This window comes from Macaca thibetana, chromosome 2, assembly GCF_024542745.1.
Source record: "Macaca thibetana thibetana isolate TM-01 chromosome 2, ASM2454274v1, whole genome shotgun sequence".
Lineage (NCBI taxonomy): Eukaryota > Metazoa > Chordata > Mammalia > Primates > Cercopithecidae > Macaca > Macaca thibetana.
In genome coordinates this window covers 41,972,275-41,986,844 of record NC_065579.1, presented here as the reverse complement: position 1 = coordinate 41,986,844, position 14,570 = coordinate 41,972,275, and the positions used below count along the sequence as shown (strand labels likewise).

At 44.8% G+C, this 14,570-nt stretch overlaps 1 long non-coding RNA gene across 1 annotated transcript in view; it reads right to left on the bottom strand.

The window, feature by feature from the left end:
* Positions 1-6,342: 6,342 nt before the first annotated feature.
* Positions 6,343-14,570, bottom strand: part of LOC126948213 (uncharacterized) — a 55,509-nt gene continuing 47,281 nt past the window's right edge. The window contains exon 4 of the long non-coding RNA XR_007723368.1: positions 6,343-6,653. This is a non-coding gene — a long non-coding RNA (uncharacterized LOC126948213). The remainder of the gene's footprint in view (positions 6,654-14,570) is intronic.

Sequence of the window (14,570 nt, the reverse complement as noted above, 5' to 3'; positions counted from 1 at the left end):
GTACATTTTTTCCACAAATGAAAAGTAACTGAATGAATTAGTTTACATATAGTATGAAAGACTCGTAGTGGCTGTATTCATTCTACTGATAATTCTTTTTCAAAGAAGATGCATCTGAACTCAAAGTAGTAGAGTTTTAGCGCCCATTGAAAAGCCTGGGCATCTGTTTTGGGCCAGAGCCTTCTTTTCATTCCAGCACTCACTGTGGATAGGATAAGTCAAGTTGCCTCTCTCATATTTCTGGTCCCTCAGCCTGTTTGAGAACCAAACCATGGCAGGAATGCTTTACTCCAGCACCAACAAGCCTAGTCGGGAGTAGAGTAGAAAAGATTAACTTTTAAGACCCATCTGGGGCTTATACTGAGGACAGGGCAGGCCAGTGGGAAGCACTCTTGGAACCTCAAAACCCCACCTCCAGGGAGTATCATGAGAGACATTGGGGTTAGCTCTTAACCAGTGGCGCCTGTTCTTGAAAGTTAAAGAAAACCTGTCCTTGAAAGTTAAAACAAACAAACAAAAAAAATCCAGGCTCACAAATGGGCAGCATTGCAGGGTGGCTCAAGCTTGGACTTTGGCATCAGCCCTTGGTTTGAACATGGACCTTGTCACTCTCCAGCTGTGTGACTATGCAGCAGTTACTTTCCCTCTCTGAGCCTCCCCTTTCTCATCTGTAAAGTGAGCATTATAGAACCTGCTACATAGGGAGTCATAAGGATTGAATAAGACCCTGTGGTACAGTGCCTGAAACAATAGTCAATTCTCTCCCTATACACAGATTCTCCTCCCCAATCCCATATATTTATCAATATTAATACATATATGATGACGTGATGATTTCCTTCATGAAAACTCTTTGCTTTCTAAGAGTTTTAAGACTGAGATCACTTACTGTAGTCATTTCCAAAGGTGAAGATCAAACAGAAGGACTTATTAAAAACACAAATTCCTGCCCCCTCCCCTGCTCCTCTAATCTGGTTCTGAGGTCAGGGACAGGGGTCTGGAATCTGTACTGTTTCAAGCTCCCCAGGCGAGCCCTCTGCAGGTGTTAGCAAGTACACTGGTAAACCCTGCCTCATTCATCCAAAGCATGATCATTTTAAACATATTTACCCACATATGCACACCCACGTACTTAAGCAAAAGCCCAAGTCCACCTCCACTGGTGAGTAAAGTCAGTGGTCAAAGGTCATGTGAACCACGCACACATCTTTCTGCTGATGCAGTATTAGGGCCCCTGACTGTGTCCAATGAGTCCTGTAAGAGAAGCGACGTCACCCTCTCTAGAGCAGCTTCATAATGGGGGAGATGTTTAGGCCCTGGATAATGGCAGTGGGTGATGGGAAGAGGGTGATGGGAGCAGGCGGAGAAGGAACCAGCACAAGCAAAGGCACGAGGCAGAAAAAGGCAAGGAGGGTTGGGGAGAGGTGGGGTGGGGGTTCTTGCCCATGGTGGAAGGCAGGAGGACCAGGATCTGGGGGGCGGTTCTCTCAGGCTCAGGTAGGTCATGAACACTTGTTTGGCCTCAGTCGGTGCACCATGAGAGCCAGATCTTCTCAGGAGAGTGATGTGTCTGGGATTCTGCGGCTCAGAAAATGATACCCCAAAGTATGGCACTTTGGTGTGCTGAGTACTTTGAACTAAAGGATATTGGAAGACCTCAGAATCAACCTCAGAACCATGGTCTCTTTGACTTCCTGCTTCCTAACTCTCACCCTTCATTTCTCCCTCAAAGAAAGTCACAGAAACATAATTCCTTGTCCCCTAGGTGGGTCATAAAAACTGGAACCCCTCTCCCCCAAACCAAGCCATGAACCCTGGAAATACAACTCTCATCTCCTCCTTTCTGTCTAGAAGGTGGCCATAAAGAAATCTCTGACCTACCCTTATCTGATATTAGATCATAAGACCCTCATTCCGGAGGGGTCCTGCATCATACCCAGAAGGAAGAAATGCTACAAAAGAGAGGCCAAGAAAAACCTGAGTAGACAGGCCTTGCTGGGTTTTCCCATTCAGTCTATTACTACTGGATTATACCCTTTTTGTCCAATACAAAAAGAGTACATGGCTATCTGCTCTTCATCATCAAACCTAAGCATACAAAGTTTCCCCTGGGTCTTGGGGTCTACATTTTTGAAGTCTCCCATATCACATAAAAGTTTGATTAAATAAATGTGTTATGCTTTTCTCTTGTTAACCTATCTTTTGTTCTTGGAGTGTGGTGGGGAGGAAAGATGTCACTCCTTTTCGTCCCTAGGAGGACATGAACCAGGAATGCACTGCAGTCATTGTTGACAGGACAGATGAAGGTGGGGAGAGGAACCCAGGATCAAGTATTTCAGGAGAGAAGCAGTGAAGGTCCCATATTAGGGATAGGGAGTGGTCACAGGAAGGAAGGGAAGAATAAGAGAGGTGCTTTAAGGAGCTGCCACACTAGGCAGGGCTACACAAATCTCACAAAGGAGATGAGGGCATAAAGATGGTTGTGGGTGCGGGGACGGGGGAGGACAAATACACACAACACAGCTCAGCAGTGGTAGAGGGAGAGGGGGATGCCAAAGGGAAAATCACGTGTTGGGTTAGGCCTGTTGTACATGAGGTGACAGAGCAATGACTGCCAAGGCCAGCATGCTCTGTCTCCCTCAACCACTGCCACCCTCCAATGGCTAATTGTTACCCCCTTCAAGAGTCCAGCTGCTGCTGCTGGCTGAAAAGGGAGGAAGGTCTTGGCTGGGGCCAGAGCTGATGAAGCAGTGACTGCCAGTTTTAAGGCTGGGAGATGATGATGTCACAAGGGATAAGGGGAGCAAGAGAAGGGATGGGAGGGGAGAATGAGGGAGAAGAGAAAGGAGGAAGGAGGAGAAGAGAGAATGTTGTGGGGAGAGGAAAGGAAACAGGGGAGAGGTGAAGAGGAAGGGATGAAGGGGTAGAGGAGGAGAGAAGATGGGAAAGGAGGTGAAAGGGTAGGAGGAAAGGGAAGTGAAGAGGAAGGTAGAGGAACGATAGAGGGAGGAGGAAGGGAGAGAAGAGAGAAAGAGAAAGGAGAAAAGAGCAGAGGAGGAGGAAAGAATGGGAAAGAGGAAAGCAGGAAAGAGGATAAGGCAAAGGGAGAAGAAAGAAGAGGAGAGGGAAGAGGAGGGAGAAAGACTGGAACAAGTAAGAAGAGGGGAGAGAGAGAAGAGAAGCTTGGCAAGAACACCTGCTCCTCACCAGCAAGGACTGAAAAGAGGAGCAGATGGGAGCTATGTCTTGACTACCCAGGGTTCACAGACCACAGTCAGAGCAATAGCAACTGAGACACACCCCAGGGGCTTTCTGTAGCCTCTGTTGTTTTCTGCTCCAAAGCACAGGAAGATTCATTTTAGAACAACTAGGCAATTAAAGCAGAGCTAGTACACCCACAGGAGGCTCATTCTGGGCCCTCAACTGGTCTTCAAGGCAAGGCATAGATCCAGGTTGTAGGAGTAATCCTTTGTTAAGTACCTCCTCTGTCCTTATTTGAGCTCTTTCCAGGACTAGGATGTAGGTGCCCATTCAGACCAGGTGAAATACTCAGCCAAAGTCCCATATTTGGTAAGTAGCAGAGGCAGAATCTGAACCCAGGGGTTCTGTCTCCAGAGCACTAAGGCCCTCCACACAGGAGGCAACCCTGGGCAGGGACAGGGCAATCCTTCCCCCAGCAATCTCCAGACTCCTGGCATCTTCAGAGACCTCTAATTCCATTTCTTCCCAATCATTTGAAACCAAGTGTGTTAGACGGTTTTTGCATTGCTATAAGTACCTGAGACTGGGCAATTTATAAAGAAAAGAGGTTTAATTGACTCACAGTTCTGCAGGCTGTACAAGTATGGCTCCAGCATCTGCCTCCAGTAAGGGCCTCAGGCAGCTTATAATCATTGCACAAGGCAAAGGGGGAGCCAGTGATGTCACATGGTGAGAAGGGGAGCAAGAAAGAGTCAGGGAGAGGTTCTGGGCTCTTTTAAACAACCAGATCTCACAAAAATAACCAAGTGAGAACTCACTTATCACCAAGGGGATGGCACTAAACCATTCATAATGAATCCATCCCCATGATCCAATCACCTCCCACCAGACCCTACATCCAACATTGGGAATCATGCTTCAACATGAAATTGGTGGGGTGGGGGTGGTGGGGACAAACATCCAAACCATATCCCCAAACTTTATTTTTCTGAAATTAGCATTCACTTTAGGTCTCCTTTGAGACCAATGCCACTGCAGACAGGTGGTCATCGAAAGTCACTTGTTTGCATTTTCCCTTCCTGGAGCGGAGTGGTGGGGAGAGGTAGGTCCCACCTCTGTGCAGAGCCTAACAGAGCTGACAGAAGGACTGGCCTCCTGGAGCTGAGTCTTCCACTTAAACCTGCTCTTTTCATTCATGATTTGTGATTGGTTAGAAGGGCAGGGATTGGGGAAATTTAATTTTGGCTCCCTGATTACATTTGTTGTGTAGACAGATACAATTAGAATCTGGGGCTTAAGAAAATGAAATAGAAATGAACTAGACAGAATTTTCAAGAACTTTAAACATTTGATCACTACTTTTCTGGGGCTGGTGCTCACTGTAATTGCTCCTCATGCTTCTGGCTTGCTGAAGCTACAGAAAGCAAGGGAGGGCCAGAAGAAAGCCTGTAAAAGACGAACAAAATCCCACCTTTGGGGAATATTACAATGGGAAATATACTCAGCCAAAAAAGAGCTTCCTAAGATCCTATCATGGGTCAGGTGCTGTGTCAGAGGTTAGGAACACAGAATGTATGTGTCTGAGTCCCACCACAGAAACAGAAACCATGCTGGGCATTTCACACAGAGGAATTTAGTACAGGGAACAGGTTACACAGAAGATGGAAAGCTGAGGAGCCAAATAGGAGATGGTGAAGCAAGTCAGAACTTAACAACATCAGAAAGCTGCCAATTACTAGATAGAGGGACACAAGGAGGAACGTGGTGTTTTCAGAACCCAGAAGCCAGGGCTGCCAGGCAGGGCTGGATCATACAGAGGAGCTATCAGGGAGACACAGCCACTACCAAAAACCCCTGAAAGAGAAGAGGGAAGAAGAGACAGAGGAGCATCCTGGCTTCTCCTTTATTCCCACTTTTTCATCTCCCATCAGTGCTCCCCTTGGTAGAAACTAGCCAGAAGCCTGCCACTGCCTGGGGATCCCGGAAAATGTAGTTCCGGGCAGTGCAGAGCAGAAAGCGGAAGGGAGAGGAAGGCGTCTGACAGCAAACGGGCATGGAGAAGCACACAGGCAAGTGGCCCAAACCCCTGTCCTCAGGAAGCTCCTGGTCAGCCCATCACAAGGATGCATGAGAGGGAGCATGCGGGAGGCTGTAGGAGCCCAGAGGAGTGGCTAGCAGCTGAACCTGAGTGGTAAGGTTTCCCATCAGCACTATCGCCTGACCTGAGGTTTAAGGACTAAATGTGATTTGGAAAGGTCACCTCTGAAGTAAAGGGAAGAAGGGAAGGGGCCATCACAGCTAACACCTCCCTCCTTGTACCCGGAGGCATGCCAGGTACTTTACAGGCATACATGATCTCTCTGAATCCTCAATACAGCCTTACACAGTGATATGAGTCTCACTGTACAAACGAGACTGATGCTTAGCAGTGTAAGATAAAAATGCCCAGGAGACAGGCAGGACATCAGGGTTGGAGTTGAAATGCAGTTTCATGGAGCCCAGGCTCTTGCTGGCCTCTCCCTGTGCAAGGGGCTGCCTTACTGTTATCACCCATCAGTCTTTGGGCGAATGTGACCTTTTCCAAATGCAGACAAACCTTAATCCAAATCTTAAAGGACAATGAAGTTAATAAGAGAAAGCACTTATTGAATTGGAACAAAAGACTATTTTATTAGCCTAATTACTTTTAACTCCTATTAAGTGTTTCAAAGCTCAATGGAAGTGGTTACTTTTATTAAGGTTCATTGTTTTAAGCTTAAAAAGCAATGTTTTCAGACTTAAAACTTCTCAAGAGCCCAGGTCCTTGGCCTCGTTGCAGACCCCCTGGCCTAAGCGAGCCGGGGGTGTCACCTATCTGTGGCCAGGTGTGAGTGTGAGCACACAGGGACTCTGAGCCTCCTCTTTACAGTGTGCCTCACACTTGCAATTATTTAATGATCTGTAACTATTGTTAATTGCTGTTCCCATCCTCCCAGGTCAGAAACTCCCCAAGGGCTGAGGCAGCCCTTGTGTCCTGTTCTCCTTCCTGGTGTCTCTGTCCTTTGCCCGTCAGCAACACTCACAGTTAGCCAGCCCATTTATCAAGCACGTGTCAGTGCCAGCGCCTGTGATAGATGCCAGACATTTCTTTCATCCACCTACTCATTCAAGGAGCATTTATTGATCATCTAGTATGAACCAGCCCCAGTGGCCAGGCATTGAGGAAATCATTGGAAAGTAAAAGAGGCAAGTTAACCTCTCAACACAGATTTTGTTTTTAAACCTCACAGTCTTGCAGGTGTCATTGTCCTCATTTTATAAACAAGAAGAGTAAAGTTCAAACATGGTGAGCAGGTAGTACAAAACCACTCCCCTAAGAAGTGACAGGGCCAAGACTCATCTCTTCCCTACTCAGCAGTTCCTCTCCTCCTTGCTGGGTGGGGTGGCAGGCAGAGGGAGAACCTGCAAATTAACTGGAGAAATTGGAAGACCCAAAGTCAACAGTTTATGTATTTCTCATTAAAATAAAAGAGTTCCCTGTAATCCACTAGCCACAGAGGAATGATAATTCTATTTGTAACATGCTCTACACAGTGCCTGGCATGTAACAGTCACCCAATAAATTGTGGCTAAAACAATAGTCTATCATCACTCTCTTGTTTCAAACCAAAATGGGACCATATTGCTCTTGTGCAGTGGTTCTCAACCAGGGACCATTTTGCCCCCCACAGGACATTCAGCAATGTCTGGAGACATTTTCAGTTTTCAAAACTGGGGGTGGGGTGCTACTGGCATCTAGTAGGTAAAGGCCAGGGATGCTGCTAAACATCCTACAACATGCAGGACAGCCCCAAATGTCACTATTGCAGAGAATGAGAAGCTGGTATTGTGGAGACTTTTCCTGGGTTGTTGTTTATTCTTTGATAACATTATTTTCAGTGGACACAGAGTGATTGATCACATGGCTGATGACTTCCTGGAATACATTAGTTAAAAAGTCTTTTTTTTTTTTTTTTCTGGCCTTATAATCCAAGAATAGGATTAATCTTACCTCATCTTAAGAGACTTCCGGACAGTTGCAGCTGTCTACGAGATTTCCGCCTCGAAGGGCTTTGGGTGTTGCCACTGTTTGGCTCATTCCACTCCCCCTGGGTCATAGTGACTTTCAGGGAGCCTAGAAGAGCTGGACAAAACCTGCTTCTTTGCAAAAAGAGTCAGGGTTCCAAATATTTTGTTACAATTTTTTAAAGATCACTCTCTCAAAGTTCTTTCTCTCCCATATCACAGACCTGGAGGCCCTTTCTTAGCCCCATTGTGACCTTTGGGGAATGTTAATGCATTTCTAGCTCATGGAAACCCCGGAAGCCAGTGTCGTGTGACATAAGCCCAGCCAGATTAGAATGATTTCAAATCTTTTTAGGATTAAAGAACAATGGCCTTGTCAGAAATGTCAGGATAATTAGAAAAAACAGTGCTGCTTTCCCTAATCAGGATGAGGTTCTGGGGGCTGTAAAGGCATCAGCCAGGAAGCAGCTCCATTTTCTCTAAAACATGAGGCCCTGGAAGACCTACAGGGTCAAGACTCTCGCCCCTGATACTCCACCTTGGCCAGAAGTGGGAGTCCTCAGTTTATCGTCTGCCAATTATACCTCAATAAAGCTTTTTTAAAAAATGTTTTAAGTCAGGACTATGAGGGGAACCTGGTTATCTCTGGCTAGAGGGATAAGGAGTTCAATAAAAGTCACAGAACTAAAGCCATGAAAGCCTCAGTGGTCCTCTGACCCTACTCCTCTCTGTGAGAAGCCAGAGAAGAGACTTGCTAAGATTACTTAGTGATGGGGGAGGCTGGGACTCAAATTCAGATTTTCCTCTCTTGCCTTCCTGATCTCTTTTCAATGACAATGAGGTCTAAGGAAAATAGCCACCACACTGAAAGCCATGCTGCCCTCTCTCGGGTTCGCATGCTTTCCAAACCGGGAGACATTATGAAGCACTGCACTGGGTTCAGGGTAACTAAAAGGACCATCTTACATTTATGAAGTGTCTGTCACTTGTTATGGCACTTTCATATTTGTTATCTTATATAATCTTTCTAAGAACCAGGATGGAAAGGTAGTATCAAAATCTCAATGACTGATGAGGAAACCAAGGCACAAAAAGGTTAATTTGATTTTCCCTGGTCCAGGTGGCTAACAGCGGAGCTGGAACCTCAACACTGTTTGCCCAACCCTAGTCCCCAGACCTTCCCCCGCTCCTTTGGGTGTCATATCTATTGCCCGAATTCCAAGCTCCCTTTTGAGAAAGCCCCCACTGGTGGTCATGTGGAGGTTGAATCGTATCCCATCTGGCCTATGTCTTAGTATCCAGGGCCCAGGATCTGTGTGCAGGGCTGAGGGGCTATGGATCCTCTCTAGGAGTCTCAGCTTTGACTCCGAGTCATGTTTTGAAAGTACATATATAGTAATAAAGGTAACCATTTTTGAGTACTTACTGTGTGTCAGGCACAGAGCTAGACCCCTCCCATGCATTTGCTCATTTAGTCCTCACAATAACTCAGTGGGGTAGGTACCATTTTTATTCCCATTTTACATCAGCAGCTCTCTGATGCTCAGAACACCCAAGAACCTGTCCACATTTCCCAGCTGTGGAGCAGCAGAGCCTGCAATAAACACAGATCGGAAAGCCCCTCTTGCTTTATGCAAGTGCTGGTTAATGTCCTACTGTTAATAGGACTGCTACTAGCACCACATTTCACAGTGCAGGAGGGAAGAGCGTTGACTAATGAGGCTTTCTCAGGAATTCCATGTCAGGTAAGCTTTCGTTTGTTAAGCATTCACAGGATGCAGAGCCCTCTCCAGGCTCTGAGATCTGAGCTGCCCCCAAGTCAGAAGCAGAGGCCCAGTGTCCTTTGAAATCCTGATTCTACTCAGCTCCTTTTTTCTGAGCTCCAGGATGTGAAAATGATACATGTGGGAATAGTGGGCTCCACTATATTCAGGCTTGTGTTCTCTTTATGGGTGGGCAATGTGTGGGCATGAGGCCAGGAGGGAATGATGCCAAAGAAAACTGAGGTTCTTATATGCCCTGGAGATGGGCTCTGGGTGGGTGAGCAGGTCAGACCATGAGAAGAGGCACTTGAAAACAAAGAAGAGGGCGAACGGTTTTTAGGTTCTGCCCCCATCGTGGCTTTCTGGATGCCAGGAGGAATTATTGGTGAGCATCCAGCTGGACCCCAATCAGTGATGCTGCTGACTTTCTGGAACCTGCCGTTTTGCTCCTATTCACTTGTCTTTCATTTTTTGCCATCCATCACTCTGCCGTAAAAAGAGACCTCTAACGGACTGCACAATGACATCCTGCTCAGGTGGTCTCCCAGCCCTGCCCTACCTCTCCCCTGCAATATTTCCTCAGATGCAGCGGCCAAGGCAGGCCATCCTCACGCCTGAGAAATCACTGAAAGGGGAATCTGGCTGAGCCCCCAGCGCCCAACCACAACCGTTTCCCTCCCTACTTTCAACTCTGCTAAATAAGAAAGCTGGCTCAGGCATGGTATGAGGGATACTATTGTGTCCTGCCTCTCAGAAGCAATGGGCACCACTTTACAAACCAGTTGGCATGGCGACTGAGCCAGGAGGATGCTTTCAAAATGAGCAATTTAACGTAAAATGATCCTTGCATTTTTAACTGAATGTCACATTCCCGTAATTGTAGGACAGCTAATTGGGTAATTGTTCAAAATGTCTTATTTCTGTTCTCATTCCACTGAATGTGTATACACGCAAGCACACACACACATACACACAGTCACACTCACGATGGGCTATGTTACTAATGCCATGGTTACCGATGACCAAAATCATGAAGAGTTTGGCCTCAATGCTGGACAGTTTTGTGGCTATTGATTCACCAGCGTCATCACTACCTAATTTTGTTCAACCCAAGACACAGGCCCTTGTTCATTCCCCTCCTTTCATACAGAGGATGCTTGTGACTCTCAAGACGTCAAACCTGTACTCTCACACACCCACTCCAACAGAGGGAAATCTGCCTGATCAGGAGACTCTGACTTAGGAAAGTTATGGCACGGCTCTGCCTATGTTTTTGAATTCTGAAACCCCAGGCTAAGCATATATCTAGGGTTTATTGTATAGCCATCTTTTTTTCAACATTAACTCTGTGAAAAGCACACGTGTTGTCATCTGAGACAAAACTGCCTGTTTATTTGTTCTGATTTAATCCTGGATTCTGTGGCATCCATGCTTGGTGCCTGAACTGGAACGCAGGTTTTGAATTCACTGCTTTGGTATACTAGTTGCCACAAAATATTTTTTGTTGTAAACATTGCTTCTGAAACTGTAATCTGGTGAGCAATTCGGTTTTGCTGGGTTCCTATGTTAAACTGACTTTAGAGAGAAGGTATCCACCATACTCAGGACAGACTGTCCCTCCGAAAAGAGCATGGAGGACTAGTTAACTCATCTTATTTTAAATGCAAATTGCTGCTCTGAAAAAACTAGAAGTAACCACATGTGCTCAACTTGTGTTTCAGCCTGGGGCAGCAGACTCAGTCTGCTGTTTAATTGTGCTGAAATCCAGAGATGAAAAGCTGGTAACCAACAGTCTGTCACTGGGAGGGGGTAATGGAAACCCCCCTCCATCTCAGATGACAGACACCATTCTGACCTTTTATTGCTGATTGCGAGCCTTTTGAGTGCAAAGCCTTCTCTTTTGTTCTGATTTTCTGACAGCTGTTTAATCATGTTCTGTTCATAGAAATTACAGTAAAATACTCTTATTTCTCACGTATCAAACAAGATAATGCACATGGAAAAGCAAGTTCTGGAAACGAATAATAAAATCCTAAACCTCCCAGAAGTAGTGAAATCCCGAAGTGTGCTGAAGGTTAGGTGTGTAGGTACAGGCTGGGAGGCATAGAAGACATTCATCCTGCCACAAATATTTCCAAATACATTTGCCCTCAACCCAAGGTCCAATCATCAATAAAATAAAAGTCCAATTTTAACAGCACAATGGAAAAACTTTGAGTAGGGAACTGACATTTATTATCTTTAACGTATATTATTTTATCTGATCCCTACCATGGCCCTATAATGTATGTTCCATTAACTTCATTTTATGGACAAGGGAATCAAGGCTAGGGACGAGAGACAATTCCCCAAGGCTGCCTGGTCAATAAGCTGCTGGGTGCTGACTCTCAGGGCCCCATTCTGGTTTTCAAAACATTTCAACTGCCACAGCTCCAGTGTCCCATCGGCTGCCTTCCCAGCTGGCCATAGGTCACTTCAGGCCAAGCAGCTGTTCCTAAGACGACCTCAGGGCTCGTGGCTGAAGAACTGTCCTAAGGACAGGCAAAGTGTTTGGCTACTCACTAAGAAGCAAACATAACCCAGTCTCCTTTCTTCTGGGTCTTCCTCATCCCACAGTGCTTCAGGTACCTCAAAAGCCTCTTGGCTCAAGGAAGGCAGATAGACAAGCTTTTTGCTTTTTTTTTAGAGAGGGCAAAGCATTTTTGTTGTTTTAAGTAAAAGTGATACATATTTGATGTAAAAGATAAACTTCAATGCAATACAGAGAAGTGCAGAGAATGGCAAAAAATTAGAACATTGGTAACATCTTGGCAGACACGCCGTTGGGCACTTTTCTGAACATAAGCACGTGATCATAGGTGTGCAGAAGAGCCTCAGGAGGGCCTTCCCTTTCCTGCTGTTCCATAACCTAATTATTCTCACTCAGAATTAGAAAGTGCAGGTATAATTCCTTCTTTTTTCAACACCGTGTGGTATTCCACTTTTTAAATTACCAACCAATCCCTGACTGTTTACACTATTTTTACTAACTATTACAAACAACAGTAGAACACACATCCTTAAAAATAGATGGTTTTTGTCTGTTTGTTTCTTGTATATCTTGATTATCTCCCTAACCATTAATTCCCAAAAGCAGTGAGTTAACCAAAAATCTAAGACCTTTTCTTTCTTTTCTTTTTCTTTCATTGTCATAAGATCCGGCCACTGACTGCACTCCAGCCTGGGCGACAGAGTGAGACTCCGTCTCAAAAAAAAAAAAGAAAAAAAACCGGGACAAAAACCAGCTGCCTCAAAATGGCCAGAGGAGATTTTCTCCTATTCCTTGGGGGAGTTCTTCATCTATTCCTTACCTTCTACATATTGCTTGCTTTCATATTTGTGATATATACCTTTTTATTTTGCTCATTATAATGTAGGTGGCTCTGAAAAAACTTTCTTTATGGACTCCATCCTACTGTTCCTGAAGCCTGTTTGTCTTCTCCAAGTTCTAGAGGCTGGGGTAATTCAAGTCTATCCAATTTTTTGTAGCCTCAGGGTGCAGTAGGGAGGAGAAGAACTCATTTGTAAGTGACATGAAGCCTGAAGGACTTTGCCTCTCTCTCTACTGGGATTTTAATAAAGTCCACAGGCAGCTCCCCCGAGGCTTATAAGGGTTCCTCCACTCAAGAAAAGAACCTGAGGACCGGTGAGACCTATACCTACTGAGGCCTTTCTAGGATAGTTAAGGGCTTTTATTTAAGGCTTTTTGTTTTGTTTTGTTTTTTAATTTTCTACAGAATGAATGTTCATTACCTACTGTTGCCAGATTTAGCCATCATCATCAATATTATCATCATCTTCATCCCAGGACTCCCAGTTACATTTGAATTTCAGAAAGACAAAAAAAATTTTAGTATAGGTATGTCCCAAATGTTGCATAAGGCATCCCCTAAATACTTACTCATTGTTTATCTGAAATTCAAATTTGACTACATATCCTGTATCTAAGCTGGCAGTCTTACCTCAGTTCCTTTGTCTCCAGATTAGGATATAGTCATGTGAATTCTCAGAAGTTTTTTCACTTAACTTCTTCCATCAGAATAGCTTACTGGAAACTTTTACAGGTCATGGTAAGTCAAGCTAGACTTCATTTTATTATTCGATCACCACTTTTTGAACTTCATAGCATGAAGTTGTACCCCTTTCCTTGACTGGCAGCTGCTGGGGTGAGGGGTGAGGGTGGGGCTAGAGGACAGGAGCTGGTTTAATTTTTTTTTATTGTTTAAATTCTTTAATTAAGTACTCCTGAAGGGCAAATGTGCAATCTAACTTCATTCTCTATCCAAAGCTCAGAAACTCCACTATGTATTGGAGTTTTTTGAAAATGTAATAGGGAGATCTAATCCATAACTCCGAACAAATCTCCTTGAAAATCTATTTTCTCTTCTTCCTAAATCTCGTATACCCCACTCTCACTGATGCCTTTAACTAGCTAAAGGCCCTCAAAATTCTCTCTACTCCCAGCCATCTCAACATTTTCTCCCCTCATCTCCTCCCTTCCTTCTCTTAAATCTTTATTCTACAGACTGACTTCCTTCCCTAGAGGCTAAGTTCTTCCTCTCTTTCTTCTTTCTTTTCTACTCTCTTGTCCTTCTCTACTCAATTAGTTCTGCAGAAACAACTTCAAACTTGCCTGGTGTGGGGCAGGGTAGAGAGGAATTGAGGTAGGGATAGAATTGAAGCAGGTGGAAAATTGGTGGGTATTCTCATTGGTGGACTGAGGGAGAGAAATGTCTTTGAAATCTTTTATGTTAATAATTGATCATTGATATCCCATCTCATAGCTCAGTGGTGGACTTCACAGTTAAAGGGTTCAAAGTCACATAGCTAGCCAGGGGCATAGCTTAAACCCAGATCTTTGGATTCCAAAGCCTGGGCACCTTTTATTTCATGATGCTGCTTTTCTCACATTTTAGACATACATTGTAGTAGAGATATTAATTCAACATTCACTACCTAATGGCAGGTGCAGTGGTCATGGTGATGGATTCCCCAACATCTAATTCTTCCCTCTAGTATTAATTTGCTAGGGTTGTCATAACAAAGTACCACAAAGTGGGTGGCTTAAACAATAGCACTGTATGGTCTCACAGTTCTAGAAGACAGAAGTCCAAGATAAAGGTGTTGGCAGGATTGGTTCCTTCTAAGGACTGCGAGGGAAAATCTGTTCCATGCTACTTTCCGGGATTTGTCATTCCTTGGCTTCTGCTGCATCACCCCAAACTCTGCCTTCATGTTCCCTGTTCTCCCTGAGTGAGTCTCTGAATTTGCCCTCTGTATAATGACACCAGTCACAGTAGATTAGGGGTCCACCCTACCTCATTATGACCTCATCTTAACTAATAACAACTGCAATTAGTCTATTTCTGATGAAGCTCACATTCTGAGGTACTGCGGGTTAGGACCTGCAATATGAATTTTGTGGAAGAAAACAATCCAACCCATAGCAACCACAAGAGATTGACATAAACCAATTATGTTCTTCCCTTATTGCTAGTCACGGGTTTAGAAGTGGGCATGTAA